Genomic DNA, 11,683 nt, shown 5'->3' with positions numbered 1-11,683 from the left:
TGCCAAACGCACCCCAGCCCATTCTTATTCTTCTGGTTATTTCAGTCTCATGATCCGGGTCCGTGGTCACTACCTGCCCTAAGTAGATGTATTCCCTTACCACTTCCAGTGCCTCGCTACCTATCGTAAACTGCTGTTCTCTTCCGAGACTGTTAAACATTACTTTAGTTTTCTGTAGATTAATTTTCAGACCCACCCTTCTGCTTTGCCTCTCCAGGTCAGTGAGCATGCATTGCAATTGGTCTCCTGAGTTACTAAGCAAGGCAATATCATCAGCGAAACGCAAGTTGCTAAGGTATTCTCCATCAACTTTTATCCCCAATTCTTCCCACTCCAGGTCTCTGAATACCTCCTGTAAACATGCTGTGAATAGCATTGGAGATATCGTATCTCCCTGTCTGACGCCTTTCTTTAATGGGATTTTGTTGCTTTCTTTGTGGAGGATTACGGTGGCTGTGGAACCGCTATAGATATCTTCCAGTATCTTTACATATGGCTCATCTACACTCTGATTCCGTAGTGCCTTCATGACTGCTGAGGTTTCGACTGAATCAAATGCTTTATCGTAATCAATGAAGGCTATATATAAGGGTTGGTTATATTCCGCACATTTCTCTATCACCTGATTGATAGTGTGAATATGGTCTATTGTTGAGTAGCCTTTACGGAATCCTGCCTGGTCCTTTGGGTGTAATTTTGCTTAAAGGGGCCCTGAACCACATTTTATTGAGGTGGAGAAAGACATTTGAAGTGAAGGTAGGCTATTTCAGAACCACTTTGCCGCAAAAAGTACTTCAATGCGTTCAACAGAAGCGGAGTTATCGGCAATCAAACACGGCCTCAGCTGTGCTCCCCTTCCTCCTCCAATGCCTTGCACTGCGAAGGCTACGACGGAGACGTCACCAAGGCGCGCAGTTCAAATTTACGATTTGGTGCCTATGCCGCGCTAAAGGCGCCAATACACACACAAAAAAAAAAAAAACGTAAGCCAAACGCGGCTGTCCTCAGAGAGCCGCAGTGTGAAGGTATCAATTTAATATTCTGCGTTTTTATTTTTAAAGCGGAATTTCCAACTGGACTTGCTGGCATAGAAAACTGCCGTCCACGCCAGCCGCGCAGACCTTAAAAGAACGTCTTGTTGGGCTAGCTGGTGACTGTTCACCTTGGTTAAAGGCACGAAACATACGCAGGCACGAGTCCCGCCGTCTTTCGCTGTGTCTGTGTGTGAGTTTCGTGCCTTTAACCAAAGCGCAAAGACCGTTTGGCTGCCAGCTGAAACCCGGATTTGTTTAACAAACCGCGTGCCACCACGGGACAAAAGAATAATTGTCATTACACACCATACTTTCAAATCTTGTTTTCGAATCAGTCATCAGTTAGCCCGTTTACGGGCTGAATGCTGCAACGCTGAGTAGAAGGCAATGATCGTAACAGTCAAATAACCACTCTGCGGTTGAAACGAGGCCGTGTGTAAGTGATGTTCTACCAATGTTGAATGGTTGTTTCGGGGTCACGGAAACTGCAGTGAATGTGGCAGCTTTTAATTTGTGTCTGTGTTACCTGTCTGTCTTACCTGTTTGTGTCTGTGTTACCTGTGCTGAGATTTGCGGATTTTTTAACGTCGCATATTTCAACTAATATCACATCCGCGGCCTTTTTTGTGATTTCGTAGCATCGGGTGTGATGGATCCGTCGTAGAGGGCATCGGAAATTTCGACCACCTGAGGTTTTATTAACATGCACCGATACCGAACTAGTACACGGCACCATGCGTTTAACCTATATAGAAACTCGGCCGCAGCGGCTATGTGGCTCCCACGTCCTCAGGATCAGCAGTCGAGCGCGATAACTACGGAGCCTATACATCCGGGCCGCTTTTATTGCTTCATTGTAGCTCTAAACGTAATTTATATTTGTTCTGTGGGGTATTACACACTAATACTACGAAATGAACCATTTCTGGCGCATTTTTATGTTTAGCTTGAGTATATAGCATGCGCTTTCATTGAACGTTTTATTTTATTTTGTGGCTGTATTCTGTTTAGCAGTGCTTCCATAGTTATTCTTAATTTTGTTTTGAATTCCTTTACCTTATTGTAAATATGCAGATGAGGGTAAACAAAATATTGAATGCATACCGGATTATTTGGTGCTTTACATGTGGCTTATATAGCACTAAATCACGACTCTCACGTAGTAATTTACTATAAAGCCCTGTTTAGCATATTTTCTGCACGAATATATTGTCAACTGGTAATTGCTATAAACCGGTCATCGATGCTGCTAAAATAAAGTGGCCATACGGCTTCTCAACACTGAGAAAAAGTGCATTCAATAGATAGCAATTTCCGATGTGATAGCTTGTTTATTTGGTCGGGAACATTAAGGATTTCAAAAACAACAAGCGCTACAACTCACTGCAAATTAACTGCAGCGCATGTCTTGCTTCCATGCCCACTAATTCTCGCAGCTTCAAGCTGGCGCAGCTGAATGCGTAGCCTTACTCTTGCATAACTTGATATCAGCATGTGTTCCAGAGAATCCTTGTGTCGCTGGCATGCCTCCAGACTGCACTGAGCCCTCTTGATCAAAATATTCTGTCACAGCCTTTAGAGGAGACTTCAGGGTGAACAGGTTGTCAGTCCAGGACGTGATTCCTTTAAAGTGCTCTTCGCAGGATGTGAGCCAGCTCATAACTTCACCGCTCGGATAACACAAGTTCTTACCATCATGAACATACTCTTTTAGTGCAGTTAAATATGCATGCTGCTCGTCCAGCCCAGCACAAGAAAGCCACCAATATGGTGCAAAATGCTGCACTGAAGTCAGTGCTTCTTCCAGTCATTCCGTGAGTGGTTCGTGCACTGGGGCACGCAACACCCGGGCATTTCGAACCAGAAAACGACGTGCACGTGTCTCTCTCGACCGACCGTAACGAAATGTGAGTGCAATGGCGGCCGGCGGTCGGAAGGCGGCACTGACCTCTTCACAGAATGACCGGAATGACTCCACCCTCCGAGAGGGCGCGCGCATCGAGGCACCCTAGAGCCACTGGACTCGTGGCGGCACCTCGCGGCGGCCGCGGTGTAGCCGAGCGCAGCGACCAATAGCAGCCGAGTATTGGAGTGTGCTTTATGACGAAATAAAGCGCACAGAAAAGAGCGAGGATCATGGGGTTTTCGAAACGAGAGCGTTTGAGAAAAAGGTGACTTCGCGCTCCGCTTGCGAGCTCCACGGACCGCGTACAACACAAGAGTTGCGTACGACAGCAGAACTTCGCTGAGATGTTCACAACAGCGTATGCTACCCGCGGACTATGTTATTTCACCAAGCCCGAGGGCCCCTTTAAGAGTGCTAAGAATACGGTTGAGTGGGACGAGCATAGGTGACGAGTGTTATTGTATGAAACCATATATGACCATATGAAACTTTATGGCTGGGGCGGCGCATGCTTTGCGGTGAGGCACGAGACGACGAAAAATGCTATGGCGGCGCTGCGATCGAACTGGATAGGGCCGCATCAAGGTCGCGCCAGTCGCGCCGTTGAAAACTGCTGGCGACATTTAGCTCGGCGGGGTCGTTCGTACTGCTTTGCGCGCTGCTGTTTGCGATCAGACCGCCCAAATCGTGTTTATAATTAGGTATGAGATGTATTTATGCCTTAGGAATAGATAGAATAGCCTTTCTTTATCTTCTTTATTTCATTTTATTGATTTTTAATGCTGCTCGGTGACTTCGCGCGCATTGCGGCCGCAGTGTCGGCTTTCATTCTACTATGTTATTGTACGGTTCCCTTTGGAGAACAAATATTTTTCTTGTTCTTCAAGCAGTATGTATCCCTCGTGTGTATTTTTTGCGCATATAGTTTTTCATCAGTAGGTCTTGCGAAGCGCAGCCGGAGAAAAACCTATGTAAACGTCCTGCTTGCCGCTTCGAACAAATAAAACATATCGGCGCCCTGTACTCAGTTTTACGGGAAGTATTATGATAGAAAAAGAACTTAAAAAGACCTGCAGTGCAACATGCCCTTCATGTTTCCGTCTTCCTCGCGTAACAGAAAGCGGGGTAATTTGCACGTTTTTTTAATTTTTATTGCGGACGGCACTCGGCAGCCGAAAACAGTTTTAGGTAGCGATTATATGCTAATTTTTGGCCCGGAAGCCGTGCGAAATTTTATGTCCAGTCCATACTTAACAACAACAAAACTCAGTGCCCTTCCACTCTGTGAAGGATGGCCAGCGAAGCTGTGTATGTGGGCCCCTTAATGGCGAACTGCACCTCCGCCGCGGGTCGGCCCGGTATTGTACTATCTTAGAGGTTTTTTTCTGTTCGCGGACGCGATACTTTGCTGTTAAGTGGATATGGCGTTGCGTTGCTAAACTCGAGCCCACGGGTCCAAACCAAATCGCGGAATTCAATTCGTAATTCTGTTTAGGTGCATGTTAAAAAACCCCAGGTGGAGAATACTAGAACAGGGTGCCTCATAAGCATATCGCCAGACGTAAAACGCTAGAATTTGTTCAATTAAAAAGAACTAGAAAAAAAAGAAGGTAGCTACGTCCTTCGGCTTTTTTCTAGGGATGTAAACGAAATAAATTATTCTCGAGTCTGATTACTGAGAAAAGCATGTTACGCTTATATATTTCATACCTTCAATGTAATGCCGTTACCGACTGTACGTCCGCTCAACTAAGCAGCTTCTCCAATATAAACGGCTGCTTTCAGTTATCCGGTGAACTATGATAAGAACAATACTGAAGCATTTAAAGGAACGGCATGCCTCACATACACGTAAACATATTTGTAGATGTGCCGTGTTCGTTGAAGAAGATAAGTGTGGTACTACATTGGGGCACCCAGTTTTAATGGGTTACAGTCTTGCAGACCTGGTGAGGCTGTCAAACAAAAAAATGCTTTCCTTGCCTGAACCAAGTTGGCAGATTTACAGGATATCTCAAAATGGGGCATTTATATTGAATGACAGCTAGGAACTTATTCACCAGAACCGATTAGCATCCGTGCGTTAATTCTCTCAGGAACTGGTGCGCCTCGGCGCAACAGCCACGACTCTCCAGCAGCGCAATCATTCGGACTAAGAGTCTTCACTTGCATCGGCCCCTCACCTTCGAGGCTTCAAAAGTGCTGTTAATCCTTACATTCGAACGCAAACGGCTATTCAATAATTTTTAATAGTGAAATCTGAAGTCAAATACGATCTGAATAGCAAATGCCATTCGATTAGACTATGTTTCTACTTCATTTCGCCTGGTGGCACGTTGAAGGAGATTGCAAGACAAGCCACGGAGATTACTTTGGTAAAGACTTCCCGGTTTCCCCGATTGAATCTGAGCACATGACAATATCTTGTCCCTAACACTGTCGTTCATATTGTTACGCGTAGAAAGACACAGACAAAAGGAGCTATTTACAGACTATTTACACTAGAATGGAGCCAGAGCGCCAGGCCGACATTCACTCGCGCCAAGGGCACAGACCCACTTCGTCGTCGTTCTCACGGCGGCTCGTCTCTCGGGTATTTACCGATCATATCGTAATAATATTAACGTCCAATAATTGCATTGATTCCTTTTCTTGGAAAGTATATTGATTCACCTGGGGCTGGTGCAGGTTTAAAAGAAACACGCTTATTCCGGACGGGAGTTTTCACTTTTTCAATCAGTGCATTTAAAATATTTTATAATTTTTCTCTTGCATATATATACTTAAAGATTTACCTAGAAGTACATTGGTCACTATAGCATCTCTTCGCGCCGCGTAGCTAATGAACCCAGTTTATTTCACTATAATGTTGTTTTCTTTGATCATTGTCCTTGATCAATATTCCACCAACAAGAAACGCGCGTCAAATGACACGATATCAATAACGTTTTCTTATGTAGCTTCATGTCGAAGATACACCCTAAAAGCAGTTGCACCTTTTGGGGTGTATATTTGCCACACAACGATAATCGTCATCTGTCTTGTCCGCATTTCCTTTCTTTAACGCGGCGAGCCCGGTACTTTCCAGTAACGAACGGCGTGCACGTTATCAGCATGACATAGATTTCCCGACAGGAAAGTAACGAGCGCAGCGTTTTCAAGAAAGGAATGCGGGCAAGACAGATGACGATTATTGTTGTGTGGCAAATATACACCCCAGAGGGTGTAAACTTTTCTGAGAGTGTACACTCTTACACTCTAAAAACAGTTTGCACCCTTTGGGGTGTATATTTGTCCCACAACAATAATCGTCATCTGCCTTGCTTGCGTTTCCTTTCTTGAAAACTCGGCGCTGGCTACTTTCCTGTCGAGAATGCTGCGTCACACTGATAACGCGCATGCCGTTCGTGACTGGGAAGTACCGGGCTCGCAGCGTTAAAGAAAGGAAACGCGGGCAAGACAGATGACGATTATTGTTGTGGGACAAATATACACCCCAAAGGGTGCAACTGTTTTTAGAGTGTAGGCAAAGTTACACCCTTTGGAGTGCCCCTTCTGCCACACAACAATAATCGTCATGCGGTGCCTCAGCGAGAGAGCGCCTGACTACAACCCAAAGGGTGTAATTTTGTTTTACACTCTTAAAACGGTTGCACCCTTTGGGGTGTATATTTGTCCCACAAGAATAATCGTCATCTGCCTAGCTTGCGTTTCCTTTCTTGAAAACTTGGCGCTCGCTACTTTCCTGTCGAGAATGCTGCGTCACACTGATAATGCGCATGCCGTTCGTGACTGGGAAGTACCGGGCTCGCAGCGTTAAAGAAAGGAAACGTGGGCAAGACAGATGATTATTAACGCGACAGCGTTAAGGAGCTCGTGTCGCTGAAAAGCCGGTGTCGTCGGCGGCGTTGGCCGTGAGCGAAAAATGACGGATGGCAATTAATAAAAACAATTTGCAAAATGCGCTGCGTGGGAATCGAACCAGGGTCTCCAAAGTGTGAGACGGAGACGCTACCACTCAGCCAGGAGCTTTTTTATTATTGGCTTGGCAAAAGAAAGTACACTGTGAATATTACATGGCCATAAAAAATAAACTAGTCAATGCCGGACCAGTGTGTTGTGATATTCTAAAACGCAGCTTTAAAAAGGATTTGCTGTTAAGTGCTTTCGGGATACGCTTCCTACCATGCGCGGAACCAGAGGGAGTGCCTGTCGATCTGTTAATGCTTCTGTGCATGCATAGCGCGTGGCGAACGCGTATGGATATTAGACATGAGCGCATTGTTCAGGCCCCAGCACATGAATACTTCATTGAAAGTGTGCTATATGTACGCGAATTTTTCTGTGCACAGAGTGATCCTCCTGATTGGCTAAGTGATTTGGACAAAGTGACTAGCCTACATCGTTTTTTATCACTCAGCCATGAGTTCGATGCTTCAGAGCGGGACAAAAGCGCCTCCAATGAATGCGGTGTTGCCTTAGAAACGTGCCGTAGAAAGTTATACTGCGGTGCATATCGGTAACTAGGGGCTTTTAGCCTGTCCGCTATTCCGGTAACGGGAGCCGTTTGGGCGTATTGCCGGATTTGCGGGGCCGTAAACGTGAGCGGCCAGAGCGGGGCAGCCGCCTGGTAGCGTAGAGTTCAACCAGATAAACACAGAGATAAAATTGCAGTAACCTACTGTATTGTGCTTCGCTGCTGGTGCAAATTTTCGGTAGTGGCGTAATTGTGTACATGATTACGCTGCTGTCGAAAATTTACACCAGCAGCTAAGCAGAATATAGTTATTGGCTCTCTGTTTGTGTAGTTGAGCTTTGCGCCCCCAGCTGGCACCACCAATCTGGCCACTCACGTTTACGCCCCCGCTAAACCGGCAAACCGCCCGCGCTTGCCGGAATACCGGACACGCTAAAGGTCTCTATAATGAGCATGTAAATTACAGAAGTCGCAGTTAAACGCGTAGCGAAGTACGTTTCCGCTACATTTCTTCTGCGCTTGGCGCGCAAGCAGAGTCATCTTGCGGCAAACACAGAAGACCCCCTCCTCGCAATGTACGGCGCTGCCCCGACAGGTGGCGCGCCACTCGCCCGCGTCTCCCCTTCGTCTCGTTTGAGCGCATTAGGGGCGTGCGGGGACCGGTGCTAGGATGCCCCAATACCCTTGCGTTTGATAAGTTTTCTCGCTCTCTCCCCTTCCAACTTCCAGCGTGCGTCACTCGAACCCTCGTGTTTAGGCGACGCGGCTCCTCTTTCCGCTCACAGCGCGATTACTAGGTGCAGCGTCCGATGCGGGACGCCTCTGACCTGATCGCTGCGCCGTAGCGCGTCTGGTGGGAAAGCGTCCCCTGCGATGTGTGCCGTGCTGCTGGCGAGGAGTCATGCGTCTGCATGGTGCTCCCAAGCGAGATAGAGGACGATCCCATCGAGGTGTCAGCCCCATGATCGCGTCCGCATTCATGGCGCGTCGCGGCCCGGCTGTCCATGCCGATCACGACGTTTGGCTCGCGTAGATCGTTTCTCCCTCCGAGACACCGAGTTCTTTGGTTCGTTCCTCTTGCTCAGGCGCACGTTTCGTCTTTGTGTGACTCAAGAGCATGCCGAGCGAATGAGTGGGCGGTGCGAACGGGGTGCGATAACGCTATCGCGTTCCACTCTTGAAGGCGAAGCTTAAGTGTCCTCCAGTTTTTGTTGTGGGACAAGATAAGCCCCAAAGGGTGTAAATTTTTTCTAAGAGTGTAGAGTGTAAAACAAGATTACTCCCATTGGGGCTTATGTTGTCCCACAACAATAATCGTCATCTGTCTAGCCCGCGTTTCCTTTCTTTACTGCTGCGAGCCCGGTACTTCCCAGTAACGAACGGCATGCGCGTTATTAGTATGATATAGCATTCCCGACAGGAAAGTAGCGGGCGCGGCGTTTTCAAGATAAGGAAACGCAAGCAAGGCAGATGATGATTATTGTTGTGTGGCAGATACACCCCAAAGGGTGTAACTTTGCCTAAGAGTGTACCCTCTTACACGCTAAGAAAAATTTACACCCTATGGGGTTTATCTTGTCTCACAACGATAAGCGTCATCTGTCTTGCCCGCGTTTCCTTTCTTTACCGCTGCGAGCCCGGTACTTCCCAGTCACAAACGGCATGCGCGTTATCAGTGTGACGCAGCATTCTCGACAGGAAAGTAGCGAGCGCCGAGTTTTCAAGAAAGGAAACGCAAGCAAGGCAGATGACGGTTATGGTTTTGGGACAAATATACACCCCAAAGGGTGCAACCATTTTAAATAGTGTAGAGTGTAAAGCCCCAACCAGACGTACGCGCTGGTACGCGGCCGCACGCGTAGCGCCGCGTCTGAACGCGTACGGCGTCAGGCGCGGAGGCTGCATCGCATGTTGACGCGCGGCGGCGTGGAGACCTTGCACTGCTAGGTTTCCTGCGCCCGCACCGGAAGCTGCCGCTCGCGTCCCCCGCCCGACGCGCCTTACGTGACGACGGCGAACCAACGTGACTTCCGGAACGATTCTTCGCGCGGCGTGCAGGCGTGCAGGCAAGCCCGGGCAAGCTGCGTGCGTTGTGACTGGAGTTCCGCGCGGGTTCTGGTATTTTATGATGGCAGCCGCCGAAGTCTTCAGCCGTAACGGGTGCATTTTTAACGAAATGTTCATCGCCGAAGTTCGGGACCTGACACAGCATGCAGAGAACACGCGAGTGATGCTATGCCGACGCTGCAGCAGGTTTCACCGAGCTCACAATACTGGCAGTTGAGCTGACTGAACCGCTAGGAGTCCTGCAATATCATTTTTAAAATAAAAAAAGCAAATTTTAAGTTAGAGCTTATTGCGTGTTATTGCCATCTTTAGCACATTGCTTAACGTGACCGTTAAGCGTAGGCTGGGCTGCCTTGAATCGCCGCGACAAAACGCGCGGCGAGCGCGCGGCAACTCCTGCATCGTTTGGGTGCGCCCCCTCTTCCTCCGCCGGGCACGACGCGACGTCAAGTGAGCGCGGCGCGTGCGGACGTGTTCCAACGCGTACGTCTGGTTGGGGCTTTGAGTGTAGGCTCTACACTCTAAAAACAGTTTCACCTTTTGGGGTGTATATTTGCCACAAAACAATAATCGTCATCTGTCTTGTCCGCATTTCCTTTCTTTAACGCGCACTCTTAAAACGGTTGCACACTTTGGGGTGTGTAATTGTCCCACAACAATAATCGTCATCTGCCTTGTTTGTGTTTCGTTTCCTTCCTTGAAAACTCGGCGCTCGCTACTTTCCTGTCGAGAATGCTGTGTCACACTGATAACGCGCAATTAAGCCGTTCGTGACTGGAAAGTACCGGGCTCGCAGCGCTAAAGAAAGGAAACGCAGGCAAGACAGATGATTATCGGTGTGGGACAAGATACGCCCCAAAGGGTGCAAGCTTTTTTAAGAGTGCGTCGAGCCCGGTACTTTCCAGTAACGAACGGCATGCGCGCTATGAGCATGGCATAGCATTCCCGACAGGAAAGTAACGAGCGCCGAGTTTTCAGGAAAGGAAACACAAGCAAGGCAGATGACGATTATCGTTGTGGGACAATATACACCCCAAAGGGTGCAACCATTTTAAGAGTGTAAGAAAAGTTTACACCCTTTGGAGTGTATATTTGCCACACAACGATAATCGTCATCTGTCTTGCCCGCATTTCCTTTCTTGAAAACGCTGCGCTCGTTACCTTCCTGTCGGGAATGATATGTCATGCTGATAACGCGCATGCCGTTCGTTACTGGAAAGTACCGGGCTCGCAGCGTTAAAGAATGGAAACGCATCAAGGCAGATGACGATTATCGTTGTGTGGCAGATATACACACCAAAGGGTGCAACTGTTTTTAGAGTGTACACTCTTAGAAAAATTTACACCCTTTGGGGCGTATCATGTCCAACAACGATAATCGTCATCTGTCTTGCCCTCGTTTCCTTTCTTTAACGCTGCGAGCCCGGTACTTCCCAGTCATGAACAGCATGCGCGTTATCAGTGTGACGCAGCTTCTCGACAGGAAAGTAGCGAGCGCCGAGCTTTCAAGAAAGGAAACGCAAGCAAGGCAGATGACGATTATCGTTGTGGGACAAATATGCACCCCAAAGGGTGCAACCGTTTAGAGAGTGTAGAAACCGACTACAGAGCAGTTACACGTCGCGCTTCTGTGAAGTTACACGTAATTAAAAGCATGTTCCTGTTAACGTTTTCATATATATTGATATGGTACCTTGCAGGTGTACATTAGCATGCTCGCTGGATGGGTACTGTATTTTAGCCGGCACACGAGCAACAAATTTCGTTACTTTACTTAAGATTACTAAAAAGTTACCTTAATTAGCAGATTAAATTTTCTATGGAAGAGGAAAGGCCAGTTGGTAGCGCGTGTAGCACTTGAAGTGTGCGACTGCTTTATTTTCTGTTCCTCTCTTCGTATTTTTCAACTTCGACTCATTCAACTTAAATATTACATGTATTTGTTTTTGCTGTTATCCTCTGACTCATTTACGTGCGATATGACTGTTTTTCAAGAAGAAAAGGAACAGTAATGAAGGGATCAAGAAAGACAATAACAATGAATGCAATGAATGGAACCAGCTCATCCCTGCTCATCGCGACGTTTACTTCTTGAGCCAAGCATCGCATCTGCAGCACCATATCTGCAGTATCGGTTTCGCCGTGGTTTGTATCGGAGTTTTTTTTGAGCCTAGCTAAGCCGGATATGGTTTTAGCGAT

This window comes from Dermacentor andersoni, chromosome 1 (assembly GCF_023375885.2).
Source record: "Dermacentor andersoni chromosome 1, qqDerAnde1_hic_scaffold, whole genome shotgun sequence".
Taxonomy (NCBI): Eukaryota; Metazoa; Arthropoda; class Arachnida; order Ixodida; family Ixodidae; genus Dermacentor; species Dermacentor andersoni.
This window is presented reverse-complemented; position numbering follows the sequence as displayed.